We start from the raw sequence: 22,955 nt of genomic DNA, 5'->3' as shown, positions 1-22,955 counted from the left end.
TTCTCTCCTCTGTCACCATCAGAAGTATAACAACCAGCCTGAATTGCTGTTTTTCTAAGAATGTTTACATTTTGAAATGATGCTTTGTGTGTTTTCCAAAAGAAGCCTAAGCCTCTCCCTCCTGTCTGACCTGTTGCTTTCGTGACTCAGAGTCCTCGCATTCCTGTGGGCGTCTTCAGAACATGAGAGGCTCATCGGGGTGACGGTGTGATCGATCCATCGCAGCTCCCAGCGTCATAAACATGCTCTTCCAGCAACTGCGACAAAACAGCTCCTAAAAGAGAGAGAAAAAAAACAAAAAAAACACATATTACTCATGCTCTTATAGGGAGAGGGAGGAGAGAGGGCAGACGGAGAGGAGGTTGAAAGAGAGAGAGAGAGACAAAGCAGGAGAGCGAGAGACAAACTCTGTAGTTATGGCCTGGTGCCCAGCGGGTTCACAGTGTGGAGGAGGAGCGGAGGTCCAGACGAGACCTGACCGCTCAGCCGTGGGAGTAGCGAGGTCACTCTCTAACTTCAGCTCAACTCTGGATTCAGCAGGGAGAAGGGCAGAGCTACAGCCAAACTGCATCATGGATCATGGATAGGGCTGCAACTAACAATTACTTTCATTATCATTTTCGTTATTTTTTTTTAATTAATCATCATCATTTAGTCTCTAAAATGTCAAAAATCATGATAAATACCTATCACAAGTTACCAGGGTCCAAAGTGATGTCTTAGTCTGACCAGCAGCCAAAAAACCTCAAAGTAAAAGCCGCAAATCTTAGCACTTGTGAAGCTGTAACCAGTAAATGTTTGATATTTTTACTTGATAAATGACTAAAACGATTAATCGATTATCAAAATTATAATCAATAAATTCTCTGTCGATCGACTAATCGATTAATGACTGATCATTTCAGCACTAATCATGGATTTTTATTAGCAAAATTAAACATCATTAAGTGGATGGCTATTTATAGTATGGGGATGAAAGCATAGAAGACACTGTAGTTCCTTTGTTTGAGTCCAAAGTGGATTCAAGTCGCAAACTGTTTTAGTTTCGTGCTTTTTTTATCTTCAGTTTTGTGCTAAATAAAGCACAAAACTGAAAGAAAAGAGAAGAGTGTGCGACTTGAATTTTCTTTCTAAGTGGAAGTGTTACAAAAGCCTCATGCCTGCACCTCGCTGGGTGTGCCTTCTTTCTACTGAAGTCCAAAGTAGAATCAATCTCACTGATGTCAAATGATTATGTGATTTGTATAGCAGTGCCCACCTCCTTACGCTCATGTTGAAGGGTTATGGCTGTTCCAACAACACTCCAACAACTCATAAAATCAATTAATTAATAAAACAACTCATGTAAATTGCCCATGGATATGAATGTGAGTGATTGTCTAAGCCTTGTGATGGCAACCCATCCATTGTTTCCCTGCCTTTCGCCCCAAGGCATGCTGGGATAGGCTCCAGCCCCTTGTGAACCCTCGATAGGAACAAGCAGGTAAAAAAAAAAATGCATGAATGAACTAATATAAACTATGAAAGCAGCTGCCAAAACAGTTTTTAAGGGCTCAGTGGATGATTAATTGAATGAGATGATCCACACATTGCTTAGAAACAACACAGCAGCGGGGATCTGACGTATCTCGAACTGTGATTTACATAACTCCCAGAGAATTATGTCATGCTGTACCTCCTGCTGCTTCCCACTCTGTTTGTTTATGTAAATGGTCGCACTTGGCTTCCCACTATCACCCGCCTCCCTCTGTCTCTTTCTCTCTTTCACCTCGGCTTCTCTGTGACAGTGTCCCCTGGCTTGATATGAATCTCGCTCTCTCGCTGCAGCAGGTTTTCCATGGCATATTGTTGCGGTTGGAGCCTGTTTCTATTCTCTGTGCTCGCTCGGTGCATTTGGACGGGAGAAGTGGCCGCGGTGATGAAAGGCTGTCTGGGAGGGCGTGGTGAGGGCAGGAAACCCCTTCTCATTCTCTCCTTGATTGCAAACATTTTTCCTTTTCATGATCCACCAGATTATCTTTTCTCTACTTAATGGAGGGAAGGGGTGACGCAAACAACCTGTTGGCTCTGATACTTATCAGATCTGGCAACCCCAGAGTTTTTATGTAAGTGATACCAGCGGCGGAGGGGTACGGAGTAGCTGCCACTGTCCAAGCCACTGGAAACCTTGGAAAGGTGAACCGTAAAATTAACCTGGCAGACCTTTTTCTGAACTTTGAACAGCATATGTCATAGATTTCCAATAGTGGATATTTCTGGCAAGCCATAGTTTCTGGCATCAAACCTCAGGAACGATGCTTGGAATTAAATACACTTTGTTAAAATGCTATGGGATCATGAGAGGCAGCTGTAAACTTCCACCATCCCGTTGTTGGTAACCTAATCGGCTATAACAGCAGCACAAGACTGCCATCTGGTGGCAAAACAGATGAAGGCAGGTATTTACCTCCTCATAATCAGTGCCAGAGTAACCAAATCTTATGGCAAAATCAGATTTATTGTTTTCTGGTCATGGTAAAGGAGGTTTAGTTATAGGCCAAAATGTTCCAGCATTTGTCCAAGACAGCTAACAAGCACAAATATTTCCCTAAGTGATGGTGAGCAGTTGATTAATTTATTTAATTACTTATTTTAGAATACTTTTGAATATTTTCCTGCCTGCCTTTTGCTCATGGGCACTTCAGCAGAGCAGATGCTTGCTGACTTGAACTCAAGTCTCACTTTCCCACCCTGCTGCATTATGGTGAAGGCTGTATTCATTTGGCATGATTTTGATGCACTATCCGCCTAGTGGGCAAGGACAATACTTTACATAAGACAATGATTATGAGTGATCATTTGTGTCTTCCATTTTTGTGATGTCTATTGAAGATGCCATCTCAGATGCTGTGAGCTTATAAGGAGGGACGAGGCATGTAGTCAACATCATTATTGTCCTGTACATTGCTCCTATTGGAAAATAAATGCATCATGGGATCAAGTTGATCACTCAGAATGGTTAAAATAGCAGTGATTAGAATTTGCTTACATTTGTAAACTTTTAAACAGTTGAACTTCAGCAAAACCATGCAAGGAAAAGCATGCAGGCACAGAATAACTAGAACCACTGCTGGGGATTTTATGTCGTTGCTTCCATTATTTTATCCATAAACTACATATTCGTTCACCTTAAATAGCACAACATCCTGTGTGCTGGTAAATTATGCCATCCAAAGTCGCTCACAGTGCTTTTATTTATTTTATCATAAGATGGATGCCTTTATTATCCCCCTCTCATGCCTTGAGAGCCTGCATTTTTCTGCAGGCGTCTGCTGTCTCTGTGATTGATTGAGAATGTCTTCAGGACAGAGGCTGAGGCCGACTGAGTTTTCTCTGCCCTTCAACTAGCAGAGTAGAAATCACTTTTCATGGTCCTTTATTTGCAGGATCACAATGGATTTCTATCTGCCAGTGGATAGTAATAGTATCATTGAGGATGTACACTACCAGTCAAAAGTTTGGACACACCTGATTGAATGTACATGTTTTTCATTCTCTTAAAGCCATTTTGATCTAAAGGCTTATGCTTAAATGCTTGAAATTTATTTCTTAGACAAATGTAAATAGTGAAGTTGATGCCTATGTGTGAATTTCTTTCCTTTCTTTTCTTTTGGTCACTGCATAATTTCATTTATGTTATTTCATAGTTTTGATGTCTTTACTATTATTCTAAAATGTGGAAAATAGTTAAAATACTGAAAAATGTGGCATGTCCAAACTTTTGACTGGTAGTGTAGTTTCTTGAGTGAATGACCTATATCTGCACCAAAAAGACCATGATTAACTCAAATTACAGAGGCAGTATTTTAGTGTGCGGACATGCCCCTCCACAGTATTTGTCATGGTGTCAGGAGCAGGTGAGCGATGATTACTCCTCAAAGGGAGACAGCCTCTGACAGAGTAACTGATAGATAGATTCCCCTTCCTGTGTAAGGTGCACAAGTGCCTGTCTATAATGATGCCCTTCAATCACAACCACAGACACATGTCAGCTAGTGACATATTGGCAGTAAACTCAGATGGTTCAACACTGATGAAAGACGGTGCCAGGTTTATGTCCGGCTGAGTGTCAGTCATGCCCAAGGAGGAGATATATAGATACTGATGCTTTCCCTTATGAGCCCAGAGCTTCACAACAGGCTACACACCAGTTGTTGTGTCCAGAAACTGCTCAGTATATACACCAAAAAAAAAACACATTACGATCCCTGCTACCTGTGTTGAATACTGCAGCATACAGTGTTTGAAAAATATCATACACGCATTACATTGAAGGTTCCACATTCAAATAATGCTGAAGCACAGACACAGACATGTCTAGTGCCACATTGTGGTTTTTCATATTTGATTCATTTTATCATCACCATGCTGAACTGCATTGTGGGTAGATGTTTTCCTCTACTAATACCTGGTTTACAAAGTCTGGTTAATGGGGGAAAAGGTGTAACCTCCTGACATTTTCCATATAGTGATGTTAGAGAAATATTTTCTTGCTCAAGTCAAGTTTATCTTTATTATCCCTCAAGAGGGAAATTCATTTGGCCAGTAAAAAATTACATAAAACACATTAAAACGTTAAGAACAACAACAACAACAACAACAACAACAACACAGTATAAACATCTTCCATGAGTACAAGAGAAGGTACATGAGGTTGAGGCAAAAAGTGTGGAAAAAACTAGTTCCTCAGATGTTCATTGTAGAGCCTAATAGCAGCGGGGATAAAGGAGCTACTAAAGCGCTAAACCAATTTTAGTTGACTGGAAAAGCCCATTGATCATCAGGCACTAGCCACTTGTTGGACACAACTGAGTACCTTTTCTTGAGGAGACAGAGAGCTGCTTTTGTCCTTATCTTGACACGTCTCTGTCTGACAGCAGAAGTCACACTCTTATTGTCCCGGTGACAAACCACAATGACTGTGTGGCGCCTCTGACAGAGAGGAGAGCAGCGCTGACAAGAGCAAGAGGAAACGCATCAAGGAGAGAGAGAGAGAGAGAGAGAGAGAGAGAGAGAGAGAGAGAGAGAGAGGAAAGGAAGGACACAAGCTGCCCTTGCCTTATGAAGCCGAACGATTTTCTACTGCTTGCTCTTTAGTCACAGTACAGCAGATGCTGCAACATCAGTGTCATCTCTGCATAGTATTAAGATAGAGCATACATTAGGCTGCAATAAATGAGGGTGACATTGCATGTATTGAGGGGAAGGACACAGCTAAGTGCTTATATTAAAACCTAAAAATAATGTTTTGGAGACCATTTATACCTGTCTCCTTTTGAAAACACCTGTAAATTTCATCTATTCGATATCTTAAGAGTCATTAATATCATAAATACCATTAGAAACTATTTTTATTCATTTTACTCATCTTCACTTTCACTAATTCTCTTGACAACATCCATGTGCTTAGTATATATTATCAGAAGGTTGTTCTCAAGTTGTTCTCTCACAGAATTTACATATTCAAACATGCATCATTACTGGATGTGGCAGCATTACCAATTGCGAGATAGCGGCACTCGTTCAAAAGATGCAAATGTGATTGAATTGGGTTGCGTTAAATCAGGTTTTATGATGAAAGCAATCCAATTCAACTGATGCAACTCGTTGATTGGAAGCCAGTATGTGTTTTGCACCAAGTCCTCATTAACTCCCCTCATCCAAAACCCTGTGGTTTATTTCAAGGGAAGTGTGGTATTAATATTCATCAAAAAAGAAATGCAAAAACAAACTTTTAATATTCACATTCACTTGTGTGTGTGTGTGTTGTAAAATGGCTTAAACTGATGAATTAATTGAGAGTGTTGAGGGAAAGCGGTTACGAAGCCAAAAGGCATTTTGTTTAACCATTGAAATTCAATCCATCCCTCATGCTGTGTGCTCACGCTCGACTGCCTTTGTCGCCGGAGGAGACGCTGGTAAAGCTGGAGCAAGTACACAGCCGCGCTCTTTTATCTCTGCAGCTCCCCGCCACATGTATCACTATCTTCTCCAGTGAACATTGACAGAGAGGGAGAGAGAGAGACAGAGAGAGAGAGAGGGAGAGAGAGAGAGAGAGAGAGAGAGAGAATATGTGTATCGCTGGCTGAGACGCAGCAGCGCTCAATCACCTGAATGCACCGGGAAGGTCAAGGGGAGAGAGGAGGTGTGGTAGGGGAAGGGGTCAGGGAGGGAAGGGTAGAGGGGAGGGGGAGGGGAGGTGAGGTGAGTGGGTGGGATGGGGGGGAGAAAAGATAGTCAGCCCAGCGTTCACACTCGGCGTGACTGAGCTGTGTGAGCGGCTGCTCTCTGCACCACAGGCAGAGTTGGGCTGCTGCTCCACTCTCTGCACCAGACACACAGACTCTCTCTCTTTCTTACATGAATACACAGTAGACTCTCCTCAGCAACCAGTAGCCACAGTATCTCAGCCTCTGTCCTGCCCGCCGCCCTGCCCGCCACCTGACAACACCGAGACAGAATGAGGGGTAAAGCGAAGAAAATATTGAATCATGAAACGAAGGGAAAAGAGTAAGGAAAGCAGAGGAAAGAATAAAGGAAAGAAAAGAGCAAGCATGTGACTGTTCATCTAATGAATCTGAGTGAACCTTGGGGTGGAGGGAGAGAGAGGGAGAGAGGGAGAGGAGGAGGCGGGGAATAGAGAGGCGGTGCCCTCCATTAGGAAGCAAGGGACAGCGGTCAATAAAGGACACTCAGAACTCCACCTCCCCGGGCTGAGAAGGAACTTGTGTGTGCTGAGTGTGTCTAAATCCACCAGCCAGCAGCCACCAGCAGAGTGCCAGCCTGCCAGCTTACCAGCCTCATACTGTACCTCTCTCTCAGCCACAGCACAGTACAGCAGCACTGCAGAGGATTTGGCAGGGGGTGACTACAGCCCAGAGGAGCTGCTGACTCGCCGGAGTGGTTACGGATTTTGGGGTGGGGTAAACAAACCGGTGCAGTCGAGACAGCCTGTCCTGTCCTGGCCTCTCTGCTGCAACAGCCTGGGACATGGAGATGGGTAGAAGGCATGGAGGAAGAGGAGGAGGAGGAGGAGGAGGCAGCAGAATCTGACTTTAGGAATCCCGAGAGTTGACAGGGTCCGGGGGAATCGGCATACACGTGTGTGTGTGTGTGTGTGTGTGTGTCGGAGGGGGGTGGGCTGTGTGTGTATACATACGTCAGTCCTCCGCTCCCTCCGCTCGCTCCCTCGCTCCTACATCGAGGATCTCTTCTCTCCTCGTCGTCTCTTCCCTCTGCGTCTTTCCGTCCGCACCCCTGTGGGGCCAAGCGTGCGGCCATGGACCGAGGCTGAGTGGATGCTGCTGCCTGACAGGGAGTCTGTGAGGCGGCCGTCCGATCCTCAACCCCCTGGTCCCCTTCATGCCGTGCTGTGGGCTGGGCCATCGCCGGAGAGCACAGCTTCCATACGTGAGTTTGCTGCTTTTTCTGCCCGACACTCTTCTATCACAGGGGCGAGAGAGGAGAGAGGGAGAGAGAGAGAGAGAGAGAGAGATTAAGAGGAGCGGACAAAGCCTGAGCATGTCTGTAGATGTAAGATAAATGTGCGTTACGATGACGGTTTCATAAGGAGCTGTGTAAAATATTCAGAAATGGTTTGTGTGTGTGTGTGTGTTTGCAGCATCCGGACGTGCTTTCAGACGTGCAGAACTTTACTGAGAATGTCAACATTGTATACACATGTGTGTGTGTTTGAAAGCATCAGATTGTACGGTCAGTGTACACACTCTCATCTGGACGCCTGCCAGGTTTTTCACTCTGTGTTGATCACTCTCTATCCTGGACCAACTGCAGGATTTAGCTGAAGTCTTTCAGTTGCACCGGCCCGACAGTTTTCTGCAGAGCTGTGTTTTCACCATGCGTGCCGCCAAGAGACGATGAATCTTTTATTTCGTATTTATTCTGGGGTCTGGACGGAGAGCGGAGGGTGTAATGGGTGGAAGATCGTGTGGGTCCACGCTACAGGCACATGCTGGGTTGACAGGTCTACTTTAATGGGCTTTGCTGCTTTATTTCATCTGTCCTTTGTGTGCTGGTGTCTGGAATCACATACTGCCAAGCATTAGGTTAAGAGGACACAGTTGTCTGTGGCACTTCAGCTTAATGAAATGCAGTGTGAGGAAAATATGAGTAGTAAACCGCTGACAGGCACGTCCTCTGAGACGGGGAAGACACAGATTGATGACACAATCCTCTCACACGCTGTCCCCAATAAATTTTTCTTATTTTTTATGGGTATTCATTGCGTCACTACTTCAGTTGTTCAGCTTTGATTGGTTTCTATAGACTCTTGTGCACAGTAAAAAGAAAGAAATAATAATAGAAGTTAATAATTGAAGTAACTATTGTCACCACTCTCCCTTGCACTGTCTGCCAATACAGCAATCCACAGTTAATAACAAGGGTGTCTTTTTTTTTTTTTTTTCTCCATCCAAGCAATCCCCTAGTACTGCAGAAGGTAGTCCTCTCTAATCAGCTTTTACCACTAGATGGCCATGTTACACTTTCAGACAAACACACACACACACACACACACACACACACACACCGTATCCAGACAGAGAGAAAATGCTTAAAAAAGTCAAGGCTAGGAAATTAAGTTTTCATAAGGTTTTTAAATTTGTCTGAAATGAATCATGATGTCATCCCCAGATCCCAGACAGAGCCTCACTGATAGACTGCACAGAATGTTCTCAGCTTATCGATGTCACAATAGGCTTGGTTTTGGCCTAAAACTGTGATATGTCAGTACTGAAAGGTCTGCCCTTTAATTCAGTAAGAACTGAATAGAAAGTTCTGTCTATTGTTTAATACACCATTGTCTCTGTAATATTGTTTTTTCCTCTAATAGAAATACAACTTTAAAGATGCACATTTTTATATAGAAATACACCCATCCTATCAGCCTAAATCACAAAGTGGGGCTGCAGCAGACAAGAAGTACGTCCCGTCCCCCACAATTGAGACACTGTAGATTTGCCCTATTTGCCCAGATGAAATTCTGGTGTCAGGTTTGGACACTTCTTCATCCATAGAAAGTGACAAATTGGAACTTAAAAGCGAAATGCAAACTATCCAGAGAAAGCTGGAGTCACTAATGTTATATTGTTTGCCTTTCTCATCCCTTTGTTATCTTTTGGTTTAAAATTATAACAGAATAGTAAACATGAGCATGCTGCGTGCAGTTTACTGACATCATGTTACTTAATTTCTGTGTATTGAAGATTCAGAATTTTCAAACTGTTACCTCTGGCTGCCATTTGGAGCCACCAGTGTGCATAGTGGCCCATAGTGCAGCTTTAAGATTTATATGGTAATATAGGCTTAAGATATCCTATCTACAACATACATTAGCTATTAGCTCTTCCATCTCAGATATTGTAGACTAAAATATATACTGTCATCTCCCAGGGGTCTAGCCCATGCTGCTGTGGGCTGGATTAACATTTTCTCTACAAGTGAGTAAGCTTTAATTTAAGTGATGAGTGGATTAGTGCAGGCATGAGTTAGGTTAGAGACCAGCTGCTGATACTCCGCACCGGACACTCTAAGCCCCATGTATGAGGTGTTTGCATAAAAACAAGCCATTCAGTGTGGTGGAGTGTCATTGGCAACATATGTTTGGGTTTAATTGCTGTGCATATCCTGAGCATGTTGATATTAATATAGTGAGTGTAGTTAAAACCTTTTCAAATCTCTCAGTCTTGCAGAGGGCAGTGAAGTGACTGTAGTCGGTGTTGACCTTGAGAGCACCCCCACTGCCGTGACACGCCACTCTTTCTATGACACTCCTCTCACATGTTTCCAATATGGAGCACCAAACCGCCGTTTTACGTCTGAAATGGGGCGGAACACAATTCCGCTTTGGATGGAATTTGGAGCACGGAGACCTTGCCGGATGGGACTCCGTCTGACAGACTGAGTAGCCAGTCCCAGACACTCCTCACGGAAACTCAGCTAATTGAAGACAGCAGGCCTTACTCCATTCTCCCTTTGTTTTCTAGGCTTTCCTGCTTCCCATGATGCAGCAGCAGTAGCAAGTAGTATCTTTGAACCAAGGGAATTTAGTGGAGTAACACAGTAGAGAGCCAAAGAAAAGCGCAATAAGTCATTGTGTATCAGGGGAATGGAGGATAAACCGCTTGTTTGATGTACCTCTTTAGTGTGTCTGTGGTATAATCTGTTAGTATAGCCTGAGTACAGTACAGTTTCTATGTGATAATTCATATTGGAGCACTTTTTGTAATCAGCTAATCGTCGGCTAACTGAGATAACATTACACACTGCTTATCCCCTAAACACCTAAACATACGTAAGTTTGGGCTCTGTGCTGTAAAAAAGAAGCTGCGTGAAGAATGAGCAAAGACAAACATTGGAGTATTTCATAGATTTTATTTTTCCCTGAAACCACTGAGCTCATGTGTGGTAGTGGTGAGCTAATCTCCCCTGACGAATGTGTGACCTGGAATTCCCAGTTTTCCAGGCATTGGGATGCGAGCCCAGAGCGGAGCGTCGGGCCAGCAGGGCCGCTGCGTCTGGAGCAGGGTTTCCTTGGCAATGGACGTGCGTTCTTCCACTTTTCCAGAGAATATGGAAATGTCCGGAAACCTAGCGGCTAATTGGCCACAGAGGCCCCTAGGAATGTCTCGGATTTAGATGGATTTTTACTGCTTTTACATAATCTATCACCTCACCCTGGGACTGGAAAGTGTGATATATGTCTGTGGAGGCCTATGTAGAGCATAGCTCCACTCAGCCTGGAAACACTGATGTCAAAGACACCGTGCGCTGCATGGGGAATGTGTGCGCACTGACCCTGGTTCAGTTAAAGATTGGGCTGCAACGACCTGAGTGTAAAAACCCTCACTGGTCTGGAAACAGTGAAGTCATGGGGCCAAGGTGCTCCTCACTCCCTAGAAACCATTTTACGATGAAAGTGATGCTGAATGAAGATATTCTGTTATGTCATGTCATGCCACAGTAAAAGGATCATCCCTATACAGTAGCCTCCTGCTTGTTTGTATGTAGTTACAGAAAACTTGAAAAAGACTTAGACTGACCTATTCTTGACTGGACTACCTTATATGTTGTATCTGTAATCTAATTCTGATTGCCAATTCTTGCGTGTATGTGTGTGTGTTTTCATTTCATATGTTTTGTGAGTTCTTTATGAGGAGCCTGTGGGTTTATAACCTTCTGCATTAGATAAATATGAAGTAATTTGCTCCCTGCAGTGAATGTTAATTTTTTTTTTTTTCATGTCTCTCTCTTCTAACACATGTCATATTGGCTGGTTCATTGGTGTCAGTGGAAAGCAGCTGTTTTGAGGGGTAAAGCGCCGTCATACATTTTTGTGAGGCTTGCAGTTTCTGGCACAATCTATTCATTAATTCCATTTACTAGCATCATAACGCTATGCAAAGGGAGCCGATCAACAACACATGGCTTTAGAAAGGGAAGATGTGCCTCTACTATTGCGCTATGGTATTTATTTGCTTTATGTAAGTCCATAATTAGAAACAAGGCTTTGTGAAATACCTACAGTATAGGCCGATTAAATTCCCCCAAAACACATGATAGGTCACAAAGTATAGACTGTATCAAATTAGGTCAACTGTGGGACCTTCGGATTCCAGGGCTGAATTAGAGAAAATCTACTCGCATTCAGTTTAATTCCATTTGATACCGTAACACCCCCTCCACGCACACACACACACACACACACACACACACACACACACTCTCTTTCTCTCATCCCCTTTCTCATCCCTTTGTCTCCCTCCATCGCTCTAATATAGTTACCTTATCCTGACTACGCTTTGTGCAAACCTCTCCTTCCTCTCCGATAGCAACCAACAGCAGGCATGAGAGACACAGAGAAACGGCCCATCATGCCATCGTTAGAGAGATGAGGGAGCTGTGGGCACGGACCATGCCCATTAAACTGGCACCTCAGACAGCCAGGGCATCCCGGCCAAACCAGGCATCACTTAAAACAGGAGCAGATGTTCTTTGGGGCCAATTAAGAGTGGAGAGATGCAGACAACTTGGTGCACCAGAGGAGGGCTGTCGGCCCATATGGATGCAAGAGACAATTAATTACAGTGACAGACGTTAAAAATGGATTAAGGGCTACATAAAACATTACATAAAGCCTTCCATTAAAGCCTGAGCTGCTGGACCCCTGCATTGGGTTTTATATGTTATATGTTTGTTATTTTGGTGGTTGTCATCTGTTTGTGCCGATGCGGTCTGCAGCCTTTTCTGCCAACGCGGATCTAGAGAAGAACTTGCGGCTCAATTCCACTTAAGTGCAGCCACTCAAATCAGCAGCGATAGCTTCAAAACCCTCCCCTGATCTTTTTAAGTAATCTGGATTGACTTGACTGGTGTAAACAAATAAACAGACGGCAAGAATTGGGGTGAGTGGGTGAGGGAGAGAGATTGTTACTGTTATATAAGGGAGATACGGGAGGGTTGCTTTACAGCTAAGACAAAAAGTGAGATAGATTGTAGAGGTTGAATTAGAGAGCAAGAGGGGAAGAGGTCAGCACAACATTTAGAGTTGAAATTGTTGCCTGATAGAGAGTTGAATTAATTCTGGGTCAGAGAGCGGTGCCGAAATTGAACTGCTGTGAATGAAAAGAGAAGAGAGAGAGAGAGTGAAAATCCCATTTCCACTTGTCTGCTCTGTTGCGCACCTCTCCACATTGTCTGTCAGGATAGCCGTCTCTTAGCAAAGAGGTGCCGTGACAACAGGTGCCAGCCAGGCGAGAAGACGCACCCCAGAGAGAGAGATAGAGGGAGGCAAGTGGGCGGTGGAAAGAGGAGAGAGTGAGGATTGAATGAGGTGGAAAGGAAGGGAGGAGAGATGTAACAGAAAAGATACAGATACATTTGTAGCCATTGTACGGTAAAGAGTGGATTCTGAGTGGAGGGGAATGGAGTCTTTTTTAGCGTTGAAAAAAGAAGAAAGTCGATAGAGATCAGGTGAACTGTTTTGCGCCTCTTCGCTGCCGATCCCTTATTCTTCCACCTGCTCTGATGTCTGGAGGTGTCAGTGACCTGCCAATCAGGCGAGAGCCCCGCCCTCTCCACCGGAGCATCAGTGTTTTCATCCTAATGCTTCCATAAGCTCACCCGCGGGAGCCAGCCACAAAGATCCGCTCCGCTATTGGATGCGTGCTGAGGCTCAGCAGGGCGGGGCTGAACCTGCTGGGACGTTGCATATTCATACTCAGCGTGAATACATAATCAGTCCGTCAGGCCATCCTGTGCTATCAGGAGGAACTTCGCTGGACAATTCTCTCTTCCTCTTGACTCTTTGCAATGGAGAAGACCGTTCGGCTGGGATAGTCTTGCAGCCTGGGCAGCACTGAAAACTTTGCTACCTTTCCGAAGCTTTTTGTTCCCACGTCTTTCTCTTCTTGGAGTGTGTCAGTGGAGCAGTGGTGAGCATCCTCTGGTCCTCCTGACAGATGTTGGATTCATCCAGAGAGGTGGATTTGGGCTTGGAAGTTTGGAGGGCAGATGACCTATGGCTGAGCGTCACCAGCTCCCGGCCCTCACCCCTCGTCCCGCTCGAACCTGCCCGCCCAACAGGCAACTACTGTGGGGCTGAAAGCTGCTGAGGAGGGGCTCCTCTCTCCATGTTGCACTCCTGCTCTTGTTGCCATGCTCAAACAACCTAAGAATAAAAATGTCTCATGGGTAAGTGGGGTGTGTTGGCTGTGTGATGCAGGAAGTGAGGACAAAGGAGGTGAGTGGAGGTGAGGAACTTTTCACCTCTACTCGTTTAGTGCTTAGTCCTTACTCCTATATTTAACTATGTGTTATGCGCTCTCTTCAAATACTTAAAATCCATGTAACCTTTGTTATGAATATAATATTTTTTGATTTAACAGATAATGGAAGATGGTATCATATTTCCATTGGTTTCTGTTTCTCCTGTGCCTAATAGCTATGCCAAAGAGAGGCTTAGCGATTTAGGTATTATATAACGACTAGCTACTACATGCCCACTTTATGAAATCTGGTTATCAGTCTGCCTACTCCGCCTGCTTACAAGGATGATGACCGATGTTGATGAGTTGAAATTATAGACGATAGCAATGCAAGGCTATGTCATTGCACTTGGATCTTTGGAAAACGCATGGGTGTTTTCACAATGGAACTGAATGATAATAACAGTAATATCCAGGATAGACAGTAGACAGTAGTAGAAGTTTTTGTTTTTTTTCCATCATGATGTCCCAGGCTTTTTGATTGTTGTCATTAAATGTGTGTGTGTGTGTGTGTTTGTTTGTGTGTGTGTGTGTGTGTGTGTGTGTGTGTGTGTGTGTGTGTGTGTCTGAGTTTGATTCCTGATTCTTTGCCAGTGCAGACGGATCAGGGGAGATTAGAGAGAGAGTGGCTTTGCTAGGATGAAATCAGCTACTTGGGAAAGGGGGGTGGGACAGACAGAGTGGATGGGATGGGGGGATGGGGGGATGGGGGGATGGAGTGGGGTGGGGGGTGGGGGGTTACAACAGAGTGTCTGTCTCACTGTCTGCAGCGTTTGAAACTTATCTCTCTTTGCAAAGCCAATGAGAGATGATTCTGGAGCCTTGTGAACTTCAAAGCTCAGCGTCTTTGGTATGTAATTCATTCCCTCTCGGTGGAGTTTTGTCAGGTGCAGGAGGAAGTCATGGGGTGATGAACCTGGGGCTAAACTCTTCTGTGTGAACTGCATCCACCATATGTTATACTCTCCTACACAGGCGTTCATATTTACCCAGGATGCTGCGATAAGTTTGCACGTTTGTCCAGTACTTTTCAGTTGGGGAAACATATTGCATGAGTGCATAAACAGGAATGTACTTATATGTTTTCCTCCAGAGGGAAAACACTGCTCCATTTTTCCTCAACCCACCCATATGGCGCATATGACATGCTGCTGCTGCTCTCTATCCTGAACCTGAACTTCCCTGCACAGACAGAATTGGAAAGTTGACAGAATCGAGCCTTGATGGAATAGCTTAAAGTAATGCCTGATAAAATAAAGTCATACCGTTGCATCTCAATCTTGACTAATGCAGCTCACTAGAATCAACTGTGTTAGAATTAAATCTAATGCAGTCATAGTCTAATGAATCACACCCTCTGCTGACCTGAACTGAGTCCTTAGTCTGCAGCTGATTAGAAAAGCAGGCCTTGAAAGATGAAAAAAAAAAAAAATCCTGCAACATGAGATCAACAGTGGCTTAAGCTTTTCTTTGTCTTCACCCTTCCAGACTTCCCTGCTATTCCTCTGCATGATGCCATGCTTCCCATATGCATTCACTTATTTCTTCCCAAAAAATGCAGACTTTTCTGACGCAGTCGCAGTGCCGCTGCAGTCTGCTGATCCCAGGTATCTACTCGTCTATCCAATAAGCCTAATGACTCTGAGGGCCACATCCATAATCGTAGGGGTGGGCAGTGCCAGGCGGATTATGGCTCCAGATGGTGCTGTTACTGACTGACTGTCTGTCTGGCTACGGGTGTCCAGCTGCAGGAGGTCACATGTTTTACTCCAGCGGTTTGGCTCTTCTGCATCGCTCACACAGGCTCTTCAGTGACATTAAAACAGTTCTACAGCTTTCAGTGATGAACACAAGAGCAAGCGTTTGGTGATTCGTAAGAGTGTGTGAGGCATTTTGGTGAGGCACAAACTAAGAAATGCAAGGTGTGTTTGTGTCTGCGTGTGTGTGTGTGTGTGCGCGCCAGTCAGCCTCGGGTCATACAGTTGAGTGGACCGGGCGACAGATGTCACACTATCAAATTAAAGCCTAATGCCCGGCCAGCTGAAGCAAAACACTCTAGAGCTAACCATGACACCGCCGAGCTTAAACACTCTGTTCTGTCTGCTGGACTGCGTGTGTCTGCTCACGCGTGCATGGGTGTGTGTGTGTGTACGTATCAGTGTGTGCCCATGTCAGTGTGTGTGTGTGTGAGCTGTCTGAGAGGCTCTCAGCTGGCTTCAGTCGACATGAGGCATGACACTAGCAGTTGGAAGAGCACTTGAGAATGACCGCATCACATTTCCTCTCTTTTGGAAACTACCTGGGTGACGCCGGGTGTATTTAGGAGAGCACGGCGCTCACTGTTATCCGTTTTGACTGAGGCAAATAGGTTGGCTTTTTTCATGCCAGGCGTCAGCTGCTTGTACCCCTGGGTCATGGTACTCTGAACAAAAACCAGGGGATTTGCATAATTCATTACAGTCGCTGTGGAACGGAGAGAGGCGACACAGGTGTCTCGGGCATTGTTGGAGAACGAGCATGCCTAAGAAGCCAAAGGTAAAAAAATAAAAAACTGTCTGTGTTTCTGTGTTTCAGCAGCTTACTTCTCTATCCGTAACAGCTAGTGTTAGTTGTGATGCTGGTTGGCTTTGCGTTTCTCTTTCAATTCAGACTGTCTAGTATTGGCTTTTTCCGTGTTTGTGTATTCCTAGCTGTGTACAGTTTTGTTTGTGGTGACATCAAGTGTCTCGCTTGCCAAGACGCAATCTATATCCTGTCTGTGAGCTCTGTTTATGTAGGCCTTTACCGTGGGAACTGTACATACTATAAGTGGAGCTTAGTTTTGCTTCATCATGGATTCATGCGTGACTGAGTCTGCCTCTTCGTCCCATAGAAAGGCAGGGACGGTCCCAGTCACCAGGTTTCTCTGTAGGTGAAAGACAATCTGCAGGCTCATCTTTCTCTTTCTGTGTGTGGACACCTCTAAGAAGTCTAGTGAAAACATTCTAAATCCTATCTTTGGCATGATTTAGCTAATGTAGAACAGAATGACTTAACCTATTTGCGTACAATCTTCCCATCCATATTCCCTTAGGACCACCATGTCTTACCCATCCCGAGTTGTAAAGAACAGCTTTTGACAGCCAAAACACTGACCATGTTTCTCAGCCACGAAGGATGTCAGTCATTTCTTTCTCTGTAAATCCTGGATTGGTTGAAAGGCCCAAGCCGATTTAAATCTCCTTACTGAGAGAAGCAATCATTACAAAGTGAGTCAGGGGATCAAGTGGACACAGAGCAATCACCCCCATGGGTGTTACTGTGTACAGTATGGACCGTTCCCTCCCTCCTGTAGTGATGTACAGTACAGCGGAGCATGTGACTGAGCAGTGGATGATCATCTGTCCTGGAGATGTTCAAACAATTCGCCTGTATTCGGATCAAAGGCTGCTGTGACCCTCCAGCAACCTGAGCGACACATAAAAGTGGCTGAGTTAGAGTCTAACAGTGTGGGGAAAGTCAAGCGAGTCTTTTTTTTCTGTTATGTGATTGAAGATTGAATGCATCGCACTGTATTACAGTAGCTTTGTTCTAATACACATTGCAGGCGCAGAGTGGCATGGACACTTATTAAACCAGAATGGGAACTTTTAGTAAAAGTGATGAAAATATGATCAAAGGTGACAGCCTAACCTAACCAATCTGGCAACCTGTTAGTCTCTCTCTCGCTCTCTCTCTCTCTCTCTCACTCACTCTCTCCCTCTCTCTCTCCCTCTCTCTCTCCCTCTCTCTATGTGTGTGTGTGTGTGTGTGTGTTCACAAATGTGTGACGCACATGTGTATGTGTGTGGGGTGTAACCCAAACCTTAATCACTAAATTACAAGATATCAGACTGTTCATTAAGCTAATTAAAAATGACCGGGCCGTGGTTCTCTGCCAAAACCACTAAGGTGATATGAGTGTGTGTGTCTGTGTGTGTGTGTGTGTGTCTGTGTGTCTGTGTTTGTGTGCCTGTTCTTTTGTCCATGTCTGTGTCAGAGAGAGACCAGGGAGGCAGCCTGCTGAGTGAGTGTTTTCTGTACGTGTGAAAGCGTGTTTGCATACAGAGTGGGAGTGTATTGGTCTCTGCCTGTGTTTGCCTGCCATGTGCGTGACTGTATTGGTCACAACCGTCCCAATTTGCCGGCTGAAGAGTTTTTCCTACGAGTCCATGTGGGACAGCCGATGTGTTGATGTGTTCAGTGAGCGTGAAGTGACTCAGTGAGCGGTTAGCACACACACACTCACACACTCTCTCTCCCACACTGCAGCAGTCAGCGGCACAGTTGTCCATGTCAGCGTTTTCGGAAGTGATCAGTTTTTTGCGTCCAGTTGTTGTCCGGCAACTCTGTGCTCATGATCTTCATTCCCTTGGGCATGCTTGACAAGCCTCCTCTGTCTCCATGGACCAAGCACATCGTGGGAAGGGTAAGCTGGAGGTGACTGTTAGCAGAGGAGCAATGCACTGACTTCAGTCCTTGTTTGTTTTCCATCTCTCTTCGTCCTCAACTGGAAATTCATTGTAGAAACTTTAGAACGTATGCGACATTGAACATTATAGACAATAGACATGTTATTCACTATGGCAAGTGTTCAAACAAGTGTGTTACACTGCAAAAAATCTTCATCTTTATCAAGTCATTTCGTTGATTATTGAGTCCTAAAATCATAATTTTCTTAAAATAAGTGAAAAAACGTGTCAATGGCGTTAGATAATTTCACTTGTTTCAAGGATTTGTGTCATTCATAGTGTCATTTTCTTGATAGTAGTGCAGTGATCTGCCTTATTCTGACTTGTTTCAAGATGTTGACTCATTTCTAGAAAAGTCCTGAAACAAGTGAAACTGCATTGGAAACAAGTGGAGTTATCTCACCTCACTGGCAGAATTTTGCGCGTGGTGTAAGAGAAATAAGATCTGAAGGCTAAATATGAGACTAGATTACTTAAGATGGACTGTTTTTTTGCAGTGTACTTTTTTGCTGCCAATTCCACATTGACAGGCTATACTTATCACAGGCGGGCTAAGCAGTTAATTTAAAAGTCAGCTACTGTGTTTATTCTCTTTTCCTTGGATGCATCTTTTGACTTTACCCCTCTGCCTTCCATTACAGAGACCAGATGAGGAGCGTTAGCCTCATTTGTATGATGTGTATTCGCAGGTTCAGTGCTATTCTCGGGTTTGGTACACATGCTAGCGTTATGCCCTTTGGTGGACTGGAGGAAACAGCAGTCCAGCTCTTCCGTAGCTCAGAGAGACGGCAGGATACTGAACAGCTGGGGCTTCTATCTGTCTCTCTCTCATCCTCTCTCCCTCACCTCCTCGCTTTCCCTCTGTCTCTCACTCACTCCCTATCTTTTCTCTCTCTCTCTCTCTCTCTCTCTCTCTCTCTCTCTCTCTCCATCTCTGTAATTAGAGATGGTCCCGGGGCTCAAGTGGCCCGGCTTGTGCAGTAGCTAGGTAACCCCAGTCAGATGCCAGCTGCTGGCCCCGGGGGTTTCATTAGATGTGAATCACAGTCACAGGGGGCCCAACATGGATTCTCCAGTCTGATCTGTATATGCTGCACCAGACTGTTTTAGGATCAGTATGGTAGCCTGCTGTAGATTTGCACTTTACCGTTTTTTAGAGTGATTTACAGTGTGTGAGTAGATGATCTCCTGTTTTAAATAGTTCTGTTGATAAAGGGCTATTTACAGGATCAGTTTGATCACAATACATTATTCATTAATAAGAATGAAAACAGTGGATGTCTAGGGTAACCTGGGGTCCCAAGGGTGCTAAAGGGCATACCATGTACTTGTGAAGTAGTTTTGCAGCATGTTTTTATGTTTTTTACTCAGGTTTTCAGTTGTATTTTTCCCCTTGAGTTTAGTGTAAACGTTATGCAATAAAAAAAAACAGTGGATGGTGGACTTTTGGCGGCGGGGGGGGGGGATTTCTTTCTGGAGAAATTGAAAGAAGATTTATAGATTAGCACGCAAAGTCATCTTGGAGAGTTTCATTTGTGTAATAGGATTCTTGGCAAGGCAAAGCCCCGTTGGAGGGGTCAATGTGACAGATCTCCAATGATCTAATTGTGGTGTATTTTAGCCCATTAGTGATCTTTGTAAGTTTACTAAATATGTCATTTATATGGATTGTGGCCTGTTATAATGGGCCACTTGACAGAAAACAAAACAATGATGATGTTGTTGGATATTGTTTCTGCCATTGCCTAGATACTTTAGGCCTGAATCAATAAATTGTCTCTAATATGTACAGTTATTTTTTCTACTGTTATGATGTCTTAAATGTTATGATCTTGCATTGATGTGATGCAGATTAACTCAAAGAAAACAAGTGTAAGTGGTTGTGAAAGATCCACACATGCTTTATCACCGGTAATCCTGACCGGTGTGTTTACCAGTGTGGTGAGCTATTGTTTTGGTCTGTTTACTTTAACAGTGAACGATAGACACAGTGGAGTCTCACTGGTATGGCACTGTCTGCCACCTGTCTCCAGCCCTGATACAGCAGCAGGGGGGCAGAGTAGCTGGAGAGACTGTCCTGTAACCTCTGCGTCAGTGTCTTGAGCGATACACTGACCACCCGCCTGCTCATTTTAAGTCACTCTGGGTGGGTTTAGTGATTAGAGGGTCTATCCTTCAAGTGGAGGACTTTGGATCAAGCATTGATGTCGCTAAAGAGTGTCCTTGAGGAAGACAGTCAATCCCAGAGTCACCGACCTGCAACTGACTCTGCACTCTGACCTCTTTTGGGGGGATGGGAGGCGGGTGAAAACAGAAATTCCCAATTGAGATCAATTAAGTAACGCATTATTACATTATTATCATTATAAAGTAAGTCAGTTTAAATGCCTGAAATGCAAAATGTAAGAGCAGGCAGAATGAGGGAAACAAACACTTCCATCTCTCCAGCATCACAGTCACTCTCTTCACACAGGCGGACTCTAACTAGTGATGTGATGAAAGGGACGACCATATTCATATATCAGGGTCTCTTGAGTAATTTCTAAGTAAGAACCATCGGCACATTATATCGATTACTCCTCATAGTCCAATTATATAAGTACGCTGGTTTTGCAAGCTATCCTTTATGGCCTTTGTGCGCCTGTCAGTGAATGCCTGCTTACGTCACGGTGTGCATGTATACGAATCGATGAGCCGAAGGCAACCGCGGCGTTCATTTTCCAACACTGCCATTGATTAGTCACATGTCGGACAGAGCCCATTCACAGAGAACTGATAATTGCTTTCAGCAGAGAAGAATGCTGCTCAAACATTAGATAATCACAGAATTAAAAGCAACCCATCTAGGCTATAGCTTTGACTATTTATGTTTGTTCATATGACATATGCATGCTCGCAGATGCTTTTATCTAAAACCTATTACAGTCCCATGGTGTATACATTTTTGCTATGGGTGACCTCAGTGGAAACACAAGAACAATAAACTTCCAGTGATTTTAGGCCTAATTTTTTAATAATTAGCTGTATCTTAAAATTGTAAAATAAAAAAGGTATATTGTGCTGTCACAGGGTGCTTCTTATGAATCCTCATCATCCTCACTTGATTTGATTTCTTCCTCTTTTGCTGTGATTATGCGAGGCGGAGTTTACATGGGAAGTAGTTGTTTTTTCGCGAGCATTCAGAGACACCCGATCACACTTTCTAGTCAACTGTCATCACGCCCAGCATGTGGAGGCTTTGCCTTCAGGGCTAAACTTAATTAGTGTCTAACTTTCACCTTCATTTACCTTGACCTCATGTTGCCACTGCAGGATTAGCTTTGGACCACAAACCATGACATACTTATCGAAATGGGACAATGAGAATGGTCAAAATGAGGGTTGAATTTGCATAAGCATTTAGTCAATTGAAGAGTTTTGTTCCAAAATGAGATATCACCGCTTGAAACCATTGTCCCAGTGAGTTGAGGATAACTATGTATCCTACAGTTTGTCACGTGCCGAGCGCACACCATGGATGATAATCCTTAAAAAGGGGTTAACCCTCATCAAACAATATAATCTAGGATTTAGGCGAGGCTACCCAGCGAACATTTTCTCCCTGTGGAACACACAAATCTGTGCTTTACCCGGACGCCAAATAAAGCTCTGAGTATATAGTGTTACAGTCTTTGTTTTGTATGATCTCACATGCTGGACATAAAAAGCTGCCTGACACTTAAATGAAAATCACCCATCCATTCATCTGCTGCTGTTCTCATTCATGGTGCTCAACTTGTGTGTCTTTCCCCTGCATTAGCCATGTTTCTCGGTTGTTTTTCATGTTTTATTACAGGAAAAGTGGATTAGTTATGGTTTTATTTTGTGAACTCATGACTAACTTGTGGCAGTCTTCTCAACTCACGCTGTGACTCATATTTTACTGCTTTAATAGAATATTTAACATCTGAGCCGTTTCTGCTACACGAGCGCTGACATCATATCAGCGCAATTACAAAGCGCACATCGCAGTCCCAGTGTCTCTGATGTCAAAGCATAAAGAGATGGATCATCTTTGGGTTTCTTTGAAGTGATTACAGTAACCGCTGCCGTCTCTTAGAAAACTCCAGACGCATACCAGCTGCCTTACGCTGCGGCTCTGACTACTGTCAAACTAAAGCCTGGTTATAGAAATCTGTCACTTGATTACTTCACCCACTTTTATATGACTGAAGTTTTATGGACTTTGCTGCTTCGCCAGGAGAGTTTGTAGTATGTTTGTACCGTACTCTCAATCTATTGAGTAACTTTCTAGTGTTTTATGGGTTTATTTTCCATGTAAGATTGAAAACAAACATGATAACTGCTCCGCGTGCCATAAAGTGACCGAACGGAAAGTTTCTATGACTTTGGTCTCGCTGATCGTGCTGGCTGAATATGGCATTTCGTCGACATAGTGAAGGTAATTACTTCCTGACGTTTTTGGTCTCAGGAACATGTGTTGAGACTACAGTGAGTTCAATCTTTTAGCCTTCCGCTCCTCAAAGTGTAACCTCTTCAAGGCACAGTGGAACACATGTAAACTCCCCGGATCACACACTCGCGCACAGACATAAAAAGCTGCCGCAGCTGCTTTTGGTGCTTTCTGGAATTTTCAGGCCGG

Source organism: Centroberyx affinis, unplaced genomic scaffold (assembly GCF_046629955.1).
Source record: "Centroberyx affinis isolate AG114_WGS23_722 - 3 ecotype Tasmania unplaced genomic scaffold, CSIRO-AGI_Caff_v1 ptg000109l_1, whole genome shotgun sequence".
NCBI classification, from domain to species: domain Eukaryota; kingdom Metazoa; phylum Chordata; class Actinopteri; order Beryciformes; family Berycidae; genus Centroberyx; species Centroberyx affinis.
This window is presented reverse-complemented; position numbering follows the sequence as displayed.